Source organism: Sapajus apella, unplaced genomic scaffold (assembly GCF_009761245.1).
Source record: "Sapajus apella isolate SASKATOON/1434 unplaced genomic scaffold, GSC_monkey_1.0 scaffold1, whole genome shotgun sequence".
Classification (NCBI taxonomy): domain Eukaryota; kingdom Metazoa; phylum Chordata; class Mammalia; order Primates; family Cebidae; genus Sapajus; species Sapajus apella.
In genome coordinates this window covers 9,792,491-9,810,326 of record NW_022436941.1, presented here as the reverse complement: position 1 = coordinate 9,810,326, position 17,836 = coordinate 9,792,491, and the positions used below count along the sequence as shown (strand labels likewise).

The 17,836-nt window shown below is 36.2% G+C and overlaps 1 long non-coding RNA gene across 1 annotated transcript; it reads right to left on the bottom strand.

Annotated features, from left to right (window-relative positions):
• Positions 1–1,237: 1,237 nt before the first annotated feature.
• On the bottom strand, positions 1,238–17,630 carry LOC116559418. The gene is made up of 3 exons (XR_004272456.1): positions 17,548–17,630; positions 6,508–6,510; positions 1,238–1,254 (listed from the first exon to the last, which is right to left on the bottom strand). It is a non-coding gene; the product is annotated as an uncharacterized LOC116559418 (long non-coding RNA).
• Between the last annotated feature and the right edge of the window lie 206 nt (positions 17,631–17,836).

Below are 17,836 nucleotides of genomic sequence, written 5' to 3'. Positions count from 1 at the left end.
TTTAAACCAACAAAGATTTAAAAAGACAAAGAAAGGCATTACATAATCATAAAGGGAACAATTCAACAAGTAGAGCTAACAATTTTAAATATATATGAACCCTATACAGGAGCACCATGATTCATAAAACAAGTTCTTAGAGACTTACAAAGAGACTTAGACTCCCACACAATAGTGAGAGACTTTAACATCCCACTGTCAATATTAGTCAGATCAATGACACAGGATCAACTGACAATCAGATAGTTAACCCTAAATTAACAAGGATATTCCAGAATTGAACTCAGCTATGGATCAAGTGGACCTAATAGACAACTACAGAACTCTCCACCACAAATCAACAGAATATACATTCTTCTCTGTGCCATGTGGCACTTATGCTAAAATCAACCACATAATTGGAAGTAAAACACTCCTCAGCAAATGCAAAAGAACTGAAATCACAACAGACTCTCAGATCACAGTGCAATCAACTTAGAATTTAAGATTAAGAAACTCACTCAAAGCCACACAACTATATGGAAATTGAACAACTTGCTCTTGAATGACTCCTGGGTAAATAATGAAATTAAGGCAGAAATCAAGAAGTTATTTGAAATCACTGAGAACACAGAGACAACATACCAGAAACTCATAGAGACACAGCTAAAGCAGTGTTAAGATGGAAATTTATAGCACTAAATACTCACATCAGAAAGCTAGAAAGATCTCAAATCAACACTGTAATATCACAATTAAAAGAGCTAGAGAAGCCAGAGGAAACTAATCCAAAAGTTAACAGAAGACAAGAAATAACTAAGATCAGAGCAGAATTGAAGGAGATAGAGACATGAAAACCCCTTCAAAAAAAATCAATAAATCCAGGAGCTGGTTTTTTGAAAACATTAACAAAATAGATAAACTGCTAGCTAGACAAATAAAGAAGAAAAGAGAGAAGAATCAAATAATAAAAAAAGATAAAGGGGATATCACCACCGATCCCACAGAAATACAAACTACCATCAGAGAATACTATAAACACCTCTATGCAAACACATACACCCTCCCAAGATTAAACTAGAAGTCGAATCCCGGAACAGACCAATAAAAAGTTCTGAAATTGAGGCAGTAATTAATAGCCTACCAACCAAAAAAAGCCCAGGACCAGACAGACTCATATCCGAATTCTAGCAGAAATACAAAGAGGATCTGGTACCATTTCTTCTGAAACTATTCCAAACAATTAAAAAGCAGAGACTCCTATGAAGCCAGCATCTTCCTGATACACAAACTGGGAAGAGACACAACAGAAAAAGAAACCTTCAGGCCAATATCCCTAATGAACATTAATATGAAAATCCTCAATAAAATACTAATAAACCGAATCCATCAGTACATCAAAAAGCTTATTCACCATGATCAAGTTGGTTTCATCCCTGAGATGCAAAGCTGGTTCAATATATGCAAATCAATAAACATAATGCATCACATAAACAGAACCGAAGAAAAAAACACGTTTATCTCTGTAGATGCAGTAAATGCCTTTGATAAAATTCAACATCCCTTCATGTTAAAAACTCAGTAAACTAGGTATTAATGGAACATACCTCAAATCATAAAAGCTATTTACGACAAACACACAGCCAATAGCATATTGAATGGGCAAAAGATGGAAGCATTCCCTTTGAAAACTAAATATGTTTTCATTAAATATAGTAACATATATTTAATATGTTACGGAAGTTCTGGCCAGGCCAATCAGGCGAGAGAAAGAAATCAAGGAAATTCAAACAGAAAGACAGGAAGTCAAATAGTCTCTCTTTGCAGACAACATTATTTTACATTTACAAAACCCCATAATTTCAGCCCAAAAACTCCTTAAACTCATAAGCAACTTCAGCAAAGACTCAGGATACAAATTCAATGTGCAGAAATTACAAACATTTCTTTACACCAACAATAGATAAGCAGAAAGGCAAATCATAAATGAACTACCATTCACAACTGCTACAAAGAAAATAAAATATGTAGGAATACAGCTAACAAGGGATGTGAAAGACCTCTTCAAGAAGAACTACAAACCATTGTTCCAGGAAATAAAAGAGGACACAAATGGAAAAATATTCCCTCCTCATGGATAGGAAGAATCAATATCATGAAAATGGCCATACTGCCCAAAGTAATTTATACATTCAGTGCTATTCACATCAAACTACCATTAACATTCTTCACAGAATTAAAAAAAACTAATTTAAATTTCATATGGAATCTAGAAGACCTTGTAGAGCCAAGGCAATCCTAAGCAAAAGAACACAGCTGGAGGCATCTTGCTACCTGACTTCAAATTATACTACAAGCCTACGGTAATCAACACAGCGTGGTATTGGTACAAAACAGACAAGTTCCTCAGAAATTGCACTACACATTTACAACCATCTGATCTTCAACAACCCTGATTTTTAAAAAGGCAATGGAGAAAGGATGTCCTATTCATAAATCTGGCTAGCTATATGCAGAAAACTGAAACTGGACCCTTTCCTTACACCATATACAAAAATTAACTCAAGACAGATTAAAGACAAAGTGTAAAACCCAAAATTGTAAAAACCCTAGAAGAAAACCTAGGCAATATCATTCAAGACATAGGCATGGGCAAAGACTTCATGACAAAAATGCCAAAAGCAATTGCAACAGAAGCAAAAATAGACAAATGAGATCTAATTAAACTAAAGCACTTCTGTACAGCAAAAGAAACTATCATCAGAATGAATTGGCAACCTACACAATGGGAGAAAATTTTTGCAATCTGCCCGTCTGACAAAGGTCTAATATCCAGAATTTATGAGGAATTTAAACAAATCTACAAGAAAACAAATCCCTATCAAAAAGTAGGCAAAGGATATGAACAGACACTTCTCAAAAGAAGACATTTATACAGACAACAAATATATGAAAAACAACTCAACATCACTGGTCGTTAGAGAAATACAAATAAAAACCACAATCAGATACCAGCTCATGCCAGTCATAATGGTGATTATTAAAAAGTCAAAAAAAAATAGATGCTGACTAGGCTGTGTAGAAATAGAAATGCCTTTACACTGTTGATGGGAATGTAAATTAGTTCAACCATTGTGGAAGACAGTACAGCAATTCCTCAAAGATCTGGAACCAGAAATACCATGTGACCCAGCAATCCTATTACTGGATATATACCCAAAGAAACAGAAATCATTCTACTATAAAGACACATGCATACGTAGTTTACTGCAGCACTATTTACAATAGCAAAGTAATGGAACCAACCCGAATGCCCATCAATAATAGGCTGGATAAAGAAAATGTGATACATATATACAATGGAATACTATGCAGCCATAAACAGGCATGAGATCATGTCCTGTGTGGGAACATGGATGAAGCTAGAAGCCATGATCATCCTCAGCAAACTGACACAGGAGCAGAAAACCAAACACTGCATGTTCTGACTCATAAGTGAGAGTTGAACAATGAGAACACATGGACACGGTGGGGGGAACAACACACACTAGGGCCTGTGTGTGTGTTGGGGGTTCGGGTGCAAAAGGAAGGATCTTAGAGAATGGGTCAATAGGTGCAACAAACCTCCATGGTGCATGTACACCTATGTAACAAACCTGCACATTCTATACACGTATCCCAGAACTTAAAATAATTTTTTAAAAAAGAAAGTAAATGGTGAAGCATAGACTAAAAATCATGTCTTCTGATTTGACTTACACATCTCTCCAGATTGTAATATGTAACTAGTATAACTTGCCCCATTATAGACACTAATTAGTGTGCAATCACTGAGATCCATTTGAAGATATTACAATACCATTTATTTTAGCCATGATTAAAATTAAGTTGCTTAAGAGAGTCATATGTTTTTCTTAGGCATTTTGGAGCAGAAATAAGTCTTTTAGTGTTGTTACTGGTGCTGCAGCTGCTGTAGGTTAATCTTATTACAGCTATTATCTTTTGATATTTTTTTCTATTTTTATATAGATTTTGACAACTATGAAAAAATAAATTCAATTTTAAAAAAGATCTTTAATCATGTCTTCAAATTCCTTTTTGCTATGTAAAGTGCATATATACAGATTCTAGGGATTAGGACATGAACATATTTTGCAGGCCATTATTCTGCCTACTATACCCAAGAAAAAAAAGTTCACTTAACATAAGAAACAGAACTCCCAATTTAAAAAATAAAAATAAAAGGGTAGGATCTCAGAATGATGCTATAATGAAAAATCAATCCATTACTACTAGAGCAAGAGAATGGAAAGCACTAGGAGAAATGTTTCCATGAAAAAGTTGGAATTGATAACCTGCCTAATGTATTTGAGAATTTGAAAAGAGATTTATAGTTGTAAGGGAGAATTTAGGTGTGAAAAAATGATACATAAAAAACAAATGAAATTTTAAAATAAGAAAATCATTAATACTTGAGAAGATAAAAGGATATACAAGAAGGTAAATGCAGTCATAACAAACTACATGCTTCAGATGTAAATAATATTTATATGGTTATGATAACAAACTGTGAACCATGTTCTAATTAAAATAATAATGTAAATTTTTTTAAAGATGGTGGGAGTGGGCTGGGCATGGTGGCTTATGCCGGCAATCTTAGCACTTTGGAAAGCCAAGATGGGCTGATCACTAGACCCCAAGAATTCAAGATCAGCCTGGACAACATAGGGAGACTCTTTCTCTTAAAAAAAATACAAAAATTAGATGTGCAAGGTGGCATGCAATTTTAGTCCCAGCTAGTGGGGTGGCTGAGGCAAGGGGATTGCTTGAATCTGGGAGGATGATCACACCACTGCACTCCAGCCTGGGCAACAGAGTGAGACCATAGATAGATAGATAGATAGATAGATAGATAGATAGATAGACAGACAGATAGACAGATAGATACGGATATCCTCTCAAGAAGAGATTATAAGATGGCTAAAATATTATTTTTAATAGAAGAAATCAATATGCAATGTGTAAAACTAAAAAATAAAGAAACAGTGTATAAATCTACTATTTTTGAAGTACTAGATGTTAAATAAATAAAGTAACTAAAAGATTAAAAGTGGTTGTCTCCCTGCAAAGGACATGAACCCATCCTTTTTTATGGCTGTATAGTATTCCATGGTGTATATGTGCTACATTTTCTTTATCCAGTCTATCTTTGATGGGCATTTGGATTGGTTCCAAGTCTTTGCTATTGTGAACAGTGACGCAATAAACATGCGTGTGCATGTGCCTTTATAGTAGAATGATTTATAATCGTTCGGATATATACCCAGTAATGGGATTGCTGTGTCAAATGGTATTTCTAGTTCTAGATCCTTGAGGAATTGCCACACTGTCTTCTACAATAGTTGAACTAATTTACACTACCACCACTCATAAGTGGGAGTTGAACAATGAGAACACATGGACACAGGGAGGTGAACATCACACACCAAGGACTGTCAGGGGATGGGGGATATGGGAGGGACAGCATTAGGAAAAATACCTAATGTAGATGACAGGTTGCTGGGGTACAGCAAACTGCCATGGCATCTGTATACCTATGTAACAAACCTACACATTCTGCACATGTACCCCAGAACTTAAAGTATAATTTTTTAAAAAGTGGTTGTCTCTAAAAAACAGAAACTGCAGGTGGGAATGAGTGCAACAAAAGAGAGCTGCCCTTCCTTTTACCTCTTTAGAGCTATTTGACCTTTTAACCTTTGTATATCTGTAACTTGATAAAAGTAAAATTTAAAAAGTACATGTCTACACTAAGAGGATTTGCTGTATTCAAACAGAATATCATATATGCCTTTGCATCTTTATTCAGAGAAAGAGAGTGAAACTTCAGAGAGAAAAGAGATGTGAAAGTTGTTTTTCCACATTTGTCTGGTGAAATAAGAGGATGCTTCACTTAGGTTTTATTTTTGTTTTGTTTTATTTTGGCTTTAAGATAATTTATTTTTTTTCCAAACTTTTTCACATGGTTGAAAATATTTAATTCAAATTCTTCTTAACAGTGAATAAAATATCTACCATTCACTTCCCAGCTACAGTGTCACCTCCTCTGAAAGGCCTTTTCTGGCCTTAGGAAGGATAGCTATGGTAGTATCACTCAACAGTTACAATCAAGTCACCTTGCTTTATTTGCCTCATAGCACTGACCATTGTCTGACACTTTCTTTTTACTTGTTTTATTGTCTCTCAACTGTGCATTTTTCCTCTAAACACAGGGGGCCCCAACTCCCAGGCTACAGACCAGTACCAGTCCATGGCCTGTTAGGAACCGGGCTGCATGGCAGGAGGTGAGCAGTGGGTGAGCATTACTGCCTGAGCTCTGCCTCCTGTCAGACCAGCAGCAGGCATTAGACTCTGAAGGAGTGTGAACTCTATTGAGAACTGTGCATGTGAGGGCTCTAGGTTGTGCGCTCCTTATGAGAATTTAACTGACACCTGATGATCTGAGGTACAATAGCTTCATCCCAAAACCATCTGCCATCATCTGTGGAAAAATTTTCTTACCCAAAACCAATCCCTTGTGCCAAAAAGGATAGGAACCTCTGCTGTAGAATGTAAACAACAATAGAGCAAAGCTGGTCTGCTCATTCACTGACCCATCCCCAGCATCTATAAGAGCGCTAGCCCATAGTAGGGCTCAATCCATATTTAATCATTCATATACCATTGTGACTTAATTCTTTCCCCTACCCCCTTTCCCAGTTATTTCTAAAAGCATATACTTGGAAAAAGTATTCATTTTAAATCTACTTTAGAGACTAGACCACATTTAATGAGAAGAGCATGGGAAATCCTGTTGCCTGGTTTGGAATTCTGACTCTTGTTTTTAGCTGTGTTGGCTGGGTACATTACTTAATCATTCTAGGACTTGGTTACCTCAGCTCTAAAATGGCATTATTTTATAATAGCTATGTCATACAGTTGCTTGAGAATCATTCAATTCATTTTTTTAAATTGCCAGATAAATCATTCTTTATTTAAAAGATGAGTTATTCCTTGTCTCTCATCCTGCACATCACTGTGAGCAAGGCCAAGATCACACAGAGTTAAGAAGATGGCTTGGCAAATGCTGAGCAGCTTCAGGTAACAGAAGTAGTCACAGTAAACTTTTTTAAAAATGTTTAAAGCTTGGAAAATGTTTTTTATATTTTCTGAGCTTTAAACATTCACATAATCTAGGTGCAATGTGGTCCAGGAAGAGTTTCTCAAATAAGTGGGTCTTAAATAACAGCTCAGGTGAGAAGTGGGTCAACTTAACCCGAGAGTTTACGCAATGTATGAATCATGAAAAGGGGAAATCCAAACATCAGGAAAGAAAAAACAAGGGACCTAGAAAAGGGAATATTATATCAGAATAGGAATAGTGAGCCTCAAAGATATCAATATAAGACAGGCAAACAAGAAATGCAGGAAAAGAAATAACGGCAGAGACTTAAAAGAAAGCAACAATGACTTTATTAATTTTCTAATCTGTAAGCCATCAGAGACACTAAGGAAATCAAATGAGCTAAATTACATTAAATAAAGCTATAATAGCATGTCAGCATGTCACCCTCAGTAGAAGAGGGTACTGTAAAGATAAGAAAGAGTTCACCTAGCTCTTCACTGTCGTCCCCATAGCGTGATTTGTTCTTGAGGGTAAAAGACAACAGGTGGTAGCTCTGAATTTTTTTTTTTAATGTCCTGGAAATTTCCATAATATCCCATGGGAGGACCAAAGGAATGCTTTGAACTGGGAAACAAATAACTAAAACCTATGAATTTTCTCAGAAGAAACTATCTAATTTCCTGCAGAGATCCCCAGAGTCTGCCTCAAGAGAAGGACATTACCTTCTGTGCCCTTCATAGGGAGTTTCATTGCAAATAACTAAATAATCCCCACTGGCAGAGCATGATCTACAGATGTATATCTTAAGGGGACAACAGAGTTAAAATATTTTCAGCAATCCAAGATATCACAGACTTGGGGGTTCCCTAAAGGTGGTTGTTTAGCTGAGATAAAATTACTTTTCATTTGTTTGTAGCCCACAAGCCAAAGTACCTGTAGCGGGGGGAATGCTGAGTGTTATTTGAATTGCTTCTGTTGGATCAGGAAAAATTACATTCATTTTGCCATCAATAGAGTAGCTGGAACTTTAATGGGTTTTTAAGAGTAAGGATCTTATTCTGTGCCTGCTGGGGCTGCTGTTCTTAAAATAAGACTACTCTGAACATTTTGTCCGAGCAGTAGTTTTCTCTGCAATGAGCATGAAGCAGGAGGAGACAAGATGTTTCAGGGAGCTTGGCATTTACTCATTATGCAAACTTTTTATAGAACATTTGTTTTTTGCAAGGTATTATGCAACATACTTGGGAAGTGAAGTAAATAAATAAACTTATTTACATCCAGTCCAGTGGGGAAAGCAGATAAGAAACAGACAATTAGAGTTTATGAGTGCTGAAAGGAGGTTAGTACCAGGTCCTAATGAGGTTGTTATTCATCTGACCCTTGCCACAGAGACCCAAAGACTCCATCTAGGTCATACACGACTGACCACATGGGGTACAAGGCAACTCAGCAACTCAGATGAGATTTATTAGCACTAATTTAAAAAAACTCAAAATGTATCTCCTACTGATACTGGCTCAAGAACATCAGCACTGAATATTAAATATATACATTATATTAGTATTAGAAATTGGTAAGACGGAACTCTTTCTGGGCCTATTTTCAGGCACTAATAAGAGAAAAAGACAGCTAATGATAAATGGTGAGTATTGCACAGAAAGGAGGACAACAGACTGATGACACTGGCCTCCCCTCCTCTGACCTCCCCCAGACTCCCTTTACCCTATGCCAACAGCTTCCACTGGTATAACAGAAAATCAAAGGGAATTTTAATATAATGTAGGAATTTTTACATAATGTATTTCAACTCTCTCCCTGACACTTTGCTATTATAAACACAGCAAAGTGTTGATTGGGTCAACTAGAAGTAAATTGTACTATGAAGTTGTATGTTTTGAGATTTTTCTGTTTGGGTATGTATCGTGTCCTTCTGCTTTATTTAGTGTTTGTGTTTTGCAGACATGCCTGATAGTCCAATGTGACAAATTTTGAAGACAAGGTCTGAGATGGAAAAGGAGATTTCTAGGCCTAGATCTATGGATAATTCTGATAAAGATAGTGATAAATGATTATAATTTTCCAAGTTTTGCTGCTGTTCTAGTGCAATAAGAGACACCACAATTTTTTTTCTTTTTTTTTGAGATGGAGTCTCACTGTGTTGCCCAGGCTGGAAAGCAGTGGCGCAATCTCAGCTCACTGCAACCTCCACCTCCTAGGTTCAAGTGATTCTCCTGCCTCAGCCTCCCGAGTAGCTGGGATTACAGGTGCCCACCACCATGCCTGGCTAATTTTTGTATTTTTAGTAGAGACAGGGTTTCACCATGTTGGCCAGGATGGTCTTGATCTCTTGACCTTTTCATCTGCCCACCTCAGCCTCCCAAAGTGCTGGAATTACAGGCATGAGCCACCAGGCCTGGCCTGATTTTTTTTTTTATCCATCTTTACAACAAAAGCTGCTTATTAATTAGTTTTGCAGGAACTGGTGGTAATCCAAGTTGCTATTCCATCATGGCTGGTTTTGGGCAAAGAACTTAACACAGCAGCTACAGCCCCAGCAAAATTGAAAAAAACACTGAACCATAAATGACAGCCATTTAACAAGTAAAGATTCTGATCTTTTTTTATTTTTAATTTTTGTGGGTACCTAGTAGGTATATATATTTATAGAGTGCATGAGATATTTTGATACAGGCATGCAATGCATAATAACCGCCATGGGAAGTGGGATATCCATCTGATCATTTTAAATGGCAATTGGAATCCTAGAACCAAGTAAAGCTTTCAGTAAAAAATCCCAGGAAGCAAACTATTTAGTAACAGAACTTATTTCCTAGAAAAGGAAAAGTTACATAGTTGATGAGAACATATTAAGACTACCATGTAAAAATATAGCATAATACTAGGGCAAAATGAGTATGAGAAGTTGAAAGTATTCTACTTTCTAACAGTACAAGTCGACAAAATATTAATTAAAACATGATGCTCAAGAGGTTTTGTGCAATAAATTTTTAAAAAACTGCTTCTTGGTTGGGCACAGTGGCTCACATCTATAATCCCAACACATTGGGAGGTCGAGGCCAGCAGATCACTTGTGACCAGGAGTTCAAGACCAGCCTGGCCAACATGGAAAAACCCAATCTCTACCAAAAATACAAAAATTAGCCAGGTGTGGAGGCATGTACCTGTGGTCTCAGCTACTCAGGAGGCTGAGGCTCAAGAAGCACTTGAACCTGGAAGCTGGAGGTTGCAGTGAGCCGAGATCAGGCCACTCCACTCCAGCCTGGGCAACAGAGCAAGACTCCATCTCAAATAAATAAATAAATAAAGTTAATTAATTAATTTTAAAAACTGCTTCTCTTCCCAAGTTGGTGAATCAAGATATTTCGCCAATAAATTAGTGTCATAGCATTTATAAGATTTGGTATATAATCATGAATGTGAGAAAATATTATCTGCTGCAAAAAGTTGCCCTGAGGACAATAAAAATACTCTGGAATTAGTGGCAGTAGTTGCACAGCTTTGTAAATATACTGAAAATCAATGAACTGCACATTTTTAAATGGTTAATTTTATGGTATGTGAATTATCTCGATAAAAACAAAAGCTACCCAAGACAAAGAAAGGCCAAGATAAATGATGACAAAAGACAACTAAAATGCCCTCCCTCAGTCACGCACCCTGTGTTCTCATAGTGTTTATTTTCTCTAATACGGCCTTTATAAAGGTTGTCCCATGTTATAGTTAGTTTTGTAGTTCTCCAACTAAGTTGTAATGAGCTCAAGAACAACTATCACTAAGACATATTTCTTTTGGCCAAATATTAATGACTTTCTATTTTTGCCCGAGGCTTTGTAATATCCTCACTGTAGCAGAGTTGTTGAAACTTCAGGTAACAAGAATTTGGCCCACCCAACATATGCCCCATCAGAAGCACATAAGGTTTTAGCATGCATTTTTCTAACCAAGGTCAGCTCTTTGGCCATAGAGAGTGACCAAATAGACCTAGTTCACTTTGCATCACCATGATGGTTAATTTTATGTGTCAACTTAACTAGGTCATGGAATACCCATTCAGTTGATTAAATATTATTTTGGACCTGTTTGTAGGGGTGTTTCTGGATGAGATTAACATTTGAATTGATAGATTGAGTAAAATAGATAGCCCTCCCCATTGTGGCTAGGCTTCATTAAATCCATTGAAAGCCTAAATAGAATAAAAGGGCTGAACGAGTAAGACAGAATTCTCTTTTGTCTGCCAGACTGTCTTTGAGCTGTGATGCCGGTCTTCTCCTGCCTTCAGACTCAGACTGCAACTCACAACATTGGCTCTCCTTGTTATCAGATCTTTGGACTTGGACTGAAACTATTCCATTGCCTCTCCTGGGTCTTCAGCTGGCCAGCCATAGATCTCAGGAATTCTCAACCTCCATATGATTCTGTTTCTCTGAAGAACCCTGACTAATAGTCACCCAGGGAGATTGAACTGGTCTCTAGAAGAGTGACATTTGTATGGATCAAGTCAACTTGGTAGCTGTGGAGTACAGAGGGTGACTGAAGAATCCAAACAAGCCTAGTTCTTTGTTTTCTTTTTATTCCTCTTATCTAAATCTGAAGAAAGCCCCAAACTGATGTAATTCCAACAAATATTTTAGTCTGTCAAGTCATTGACCTATCTTGAGCACATATGCCACCTCAGTTTATTCCTGGGGTTATCCAAATTAATGGAACGTAACACTTGGGTATCCAATGGATATCAGTGGGTATATTGCTGGGAAGCAAAAGCACAGTAATAATGACTGAACATAAGTTTTCTTTATAGAGAATGCATCTGTTTCTCTCCATACTTTTACAGCCTTCAGTTCCCAAAGGCAGGCTTATTCCTATCATCAAAGTTAAATATAAAGTCCTAATATGTCCAGTGTTGTTCAAGCAGATTCCAATTTTTAAAAAGAGATAATATAGCACAAAATATAAGATTGAAGACTATCTCAGAACATTGACAGAATGTTCTTTTAGCAAGAAGATATATATCAGCATCCTATTTGATGGTGTAAATGAAACAAATTGTCAGATAAGTATGGTTTTCTCACTTCCAAAATCCTCCTATAACTTACTAGTATCTCTGCTGCTCTGACCTTCGACATCTGCTTTTTAATACCATTAAGGCTGAGGTTTTCCTGTGTCATAGTTGAGTATGGAGAGCAGCCCTAGGCAAGAAAGGCACAAACTTGCAGTGCTTATCCAATGCAATAGTAGTCTTTCAAGGGTGTATTTTTCTTAATTTCTGTCTGTCTTTGAGCATGTTCCAGTGCCTTCAATTAAGCCATCTTTCATAATAGGGTCCAGATTTTTAAAACTGTTTGTAGAAGCCATTGCCCTAGCTTCTCAAGCCACCATTACTGGAAGTCCCATTTTTATTTGAGTTAGAATTCATTTGGGAGAATTCAGCTGTTAAATGTATCCCTTAATTCTCAACAATGACCCTAGTATTACACAAGTATCTTCATGAGAGGTAGAGGACAGCAGCAGGAAGCAAAGACCAGGTGAGAGGGAGACACTTCAGCAACTTTTTCTAAAAGAGAGACTGAAGTGCTCTTACATAATAGCATCCTCTACATAAAAAAATATGCAACTGTGCAAAACAGTCTAAGTCCAAGAATTAATAACAAGGCTTTTAAACTTTTGTCACTTTCTATGCCACCTTCATATCCACTACATTTTTTTTAATAATTATTACTCTTTTGTTAGATAAAGTATTCTTTAAGCAGAGCTTGAGGGTGCTAAATGGCATGTCTTAATTTTTGTAGAAGGCATTTTTGCCATTTAAAAAAGCTCAGAATATTCTGTCCAAGATGCCCCATTAAGATGGCTTACTCCCCTTCCTTAGCCTAGTTGATAATTATAGAGGAATGGTTCTCAGACCATTTCATGTGATAAAATCCAATGATGAAAACAGAAGAAGACGGAGAAAGACTGTGAGTCCTACATTCAGACTGCCTGTGATCAAAATCCCTAGCATCTCTTTTTCGCTGAATGACCTTATAGAAATCACCAAATCTCCCCAAGCTGCAACTGCTCCACTTATCTGGAGAAAAAAAACCTAGTACCTATCTCATAGAATTACACTGAGGTTTAAATGAAACTATCTAATACACTTAGTACATTATCTCATGGCAAAATAATTTGTCAAAAAGCATTAGCTATTATTAAGGAAGAGAAAAATTCAAAAAAGGTTACCAGTAACCATCACTTTTTCTGAGTATCAGAAGTCTGAAAAGGCTAAAAGAAAGCACATGGATGTGGAGCTATCATGAGAAGTACCAGAGAAAAGAGGGCACCTGGTTCATTTTTGTAATTGCCTGTAGTACCTCACTGCTACCTACCTCCGTTGGATGTTTTCTGCACTGATCTCCAAGAATGCTCACAATTATCTTCACAGTCTCACCGGGATTCAGCATCTAGTTTGGGAAACAATGACCTAGAAAATAAAATCAAAGACATCAGCTTCAGTATTGGAAGCATTTCCCAAAGTCTAAAGTTTTACTTTTTGCCAATGTTATCTTTTTCATATTAACAACTAACAAAACCTTGGCATACTAATCTTTTATTAGGGTATTTTACAGTTCCTTTCTTGTTATGCTAATACAATATAACATGTCAGTGTTTCCATAAGCTACTATACACTGACTGAAGCATTTTATAGATAATTGAACATATTTTTGAAATGTAAATATTTAAAGATATTTTCACAGGTCTAATTAAGAAGTTCTAACAAACTGTAAGTTTTACAGCTAAAATTTCACATACATAGAAAAGAAAATTAAATAATTTAGCAAACAAATGGCACGTTTTATTTTTTAAAAGTAATTTGCATTGTCAGGGCCCTATCTTCATCCTTTGATATGGAGAACAATCCAAAGAAATACTATTTTATAGAGTAAGTTCTGAATGCTGTATTTCTTTCTCTAAATATGTTTGCCACTACTTCAATGTCTGGAGATTTTGCAGAATGTGAACCAAACCAAACACAAAGAATGACTTCTAGAACACTGAGCACCTCATGAAAAAATTATTAACCTAATTCTAATTCCTCAGAAACTCATGAACATATAGAGATCCTTCATTTCAGTTTAGCATTATCCCAAACCACCCAAAACCAGCAAAAAACACAAACCACCCAAAACCTTCAAAAAACAAAAATTAATATCAAGAGCTAAATGTTACATTTGAACAATAAAAGGGGCTGTGTAACTTTATTGTTGCTGTGTCAATATTATAAAAGTTTCCAGCAAAATAAGTTTCTGTGCTATATATACATTCCCCCAATTCCATTAAAGTAATTTCCTCCATCTTTGCTATAAATCTCAAAGCTTTTCAAATAAAAACAGAGAAACTCCATAAACTTTAGGACATTTTAAATTTGTTGTTTAATATTTATATAATGTGGACTATATGCTGGGACAACGGGTACTTAAGTAGCTGCTTAATATTTTTAGCCCCTCTGAAGAAAAATGTATCTAGGTGATAAATATCCTCCAGATAAATTCTAATTTTTTCATAGGTTAATTTTCAACTCCAAGGCAGAGAAGTTCCCAGAAAGCATATTTTAGTGTCAATAATTCTTTAATATCTGTTTTGGTACAATTTGGCCCCTCCCTCCATGCAGCAGACCATGACATCAATTCTTTCCCCGTTCCCTCTTGCCAAATATCTTGGCTCTGACTACTCCATATAGCATGAGATATTCTTTCATGGCTTTAGAGGAAGAAATAAATCATTTACTTAAATCTCAAATGTATTTAAATTAAATTAAAATTTCTTACTGAAGTTATAATTCGGAATGGCATGTGTTTTGTCTCCAGTTCATAGCCAGGGAGTGCGTGATTTTCCCATAAAGAAAACTAGCAAAATGTCCCTTCATCTTAAAAATTTATCAAAGAACAAGCCCGTGAAAAAACAGAAAACTACATTCTATAGCCGAAGAGGCAAACGTGGAGTTGTCTCTTACATCAACACACATGCCCAGCTCTGTCCACATTCACAAGAAGCTGCTAAGTCAGTTTCTTTGAGGGCAAGGATCAGGTCTCCTTTCTCCATCACTGTAGGCACCACTGCATGTCCAGAACACATTATAGTGTCAGGGATGTGTTTCATGAGCAAAATACTTATTGAAATCCTCAAAGTTCAAAGTTTAATCAATTTTGACTCAACCTACAATTCTAGTAAGGTGTTTTCAACATCCCACATTGTAAAAGAAAGAAAAACACACTGACAGACAAGGTTACAAATTTGAAGAAAAGATCCTGCACATAAGTTCCAAGTCCTGTGCTGGAAGTAGATTTTTATTGAGGTGGTAGTGGTGGTTTTTCTCTTTTTCTCCCAATAGATTTTTTTTAAGATAAGAGATTTCACTATGTCACCCAAGCTGATCTTGAACTCCTGAGCTCAAGCAATCTGTCTGCCTTGGCCTCCTACCAAAGTGCTAGGATTACAGGAATGAGCCACCATGCCCAGCCCTCCCAGAGGATTTCTGCACCTTCATATTGCATTGCATCACAGGCACCCATGAGGTGCATCTCTTCTTCTGACTTGATCAATCTACTTTTCTTAAAAAACAGCTTCCACTCACTCTGCCCTACAAATAGAAAAGCCACGGTTAATAGCCAAAAAATATATATAGCGAGAAAAGAAAAACAAAGTTGGAGGTCTCACTGTTTCTGATGTGAAAATCTATTATAAAACAACAGTAATCAAAACAGTATGATACTGTCATGAAGACAGACATATATACCAATGTAAGACATAGCCCTGAAGTGAAACCTCATAAATATGGTAAAATGATCTTCATAGCAATGCCAAGACCATTGAATGGGGAAAGGACAGTCTCTTGAAGAACTGGTGTTGAAAAAACATTATACTATACAAAAATTAACTCAAAATGAATTAAAAACCAAAACTGATGGCCTAAAACCCTCTAAAAATTATTTTTAAGGAAAGAAAGTCTTTATGACATTAGATTTGACAATGACTTCTTGTACATGACACCAAAAGCACAGGCAACAAAAGCAAAAATAGACAAATTGAATGACAATAAACTTAAAAGCTTCTGTGCACCAATGAATACAATCAACAGAGTGAAAAGACAATCTAGAGAATGGGAAAATATTTGCAAATCATATAGATAATAAGAGATTAATATCCAGAATACATAGAGAGCTCCTACAACTCAATAACATCAGCCACAAAATAAAAAAACAATTTAAAAATGGGTGAAGATCTTGAATAGAGAGTTCACTGAAGAAGGTATATAAATGGTCAACATTTATATGAAAAAATGTTTAATATTATTAATCACTAGAAAAATGCAAATAACAACTATAATAGGATATAACTTCATACCTATTAGGATAACTACTGTGGGAAGAAAAAAAAAAACAGAAAATAAGTGTTAGCAAGCACTGTGGTGAAAATGTAAATTAACATAGTCACTAAGAAAAGCAGTATGGTGCAGGGCATGGTGGCTCACACCTGTAATCCCAGCACTTTGGGAGGCTGAGACGGGTGGATCATTTGAGGTCAGGAGTTCAAGACCAGCCTGGCTAACATGGTAAAACCCCATCTCTACTAAAATACAAAAATTAGCCAGGTGTGGTTGCATACTCCTGTATTCCTAGCTGCTTGGGAGGCTGAGGAACGAGAATCACTTGAACTTGGGAGGCAGAAGTTGTAGTGAGCTGAGATATAGCCACTGCACTCTAGCCTATATGACAGAGCAAGACTGGATCTCAAAAAACGAAGGAAGGAAAAAAGGAAGGAAGGAAGGAAGGCCTAGAGGAACTAGCAAAACAAAAACAAACTAACATCAAATCTAGCAGAAGAAAAGAAATAACTAAAATCAGAGCAGAACTGAATGAAATTCAGACCCCAAAATTGATAGATAGAATCAACAAAACAAAAGTTACCCTTCTGAATGGATAAACAAGATCAACAGACTGCTAGCTAGATTAACAAAGAAAAAAGAGAGAATATCTAAAAACACACAATTAGAAATGACAACTGTGATATTACAACTGATTCCACAGAAGTACAAAAGATCTTCAGAGACTACTATGAACATCTCTAAGCACATAAACTATAAAATGTAAAGGAAATGGATAAATTCCTGGAAACATCCAACATCCAAAGTTTGAATCAGGAAGAAATTGAATCCCTGAACAAACCAATATCAAGTTCACAAATGGAATCAATAATGAAAAACCTACCAAAAAAGCCCTGGACAAGTTGAATTAACAGCTGAATTCTACCATGCATATAAAGAAGATCCAGTAACAATTCTACTTAAATTATTCCAAAAAATCAAGGAGGAAGGGCTCCTCCCTAACTCTCTATGAAACCAACATCACCCTGATACCAAAATCTGGCAAAGACACAACATAAAAAGAAAACTATAGGCTAATATCCCTGGTGAATATAGACACAAACACCCTCAAAAAAAAAAGAATGCTATAAACCAAATCCAGCAGCATATCAAAAAATTAATTCACCATGATCAATTAGGTTTCATTCCTGGGATGCCAGGTTGGTTCAACACATGCAAATTAATAAATGTGATTCACCACATAAAGAAAATTAAAAACAAAAACCACATGATTATCTCAATAGGCATGAAAAAGGCTTTCAGTAAAATCCAGC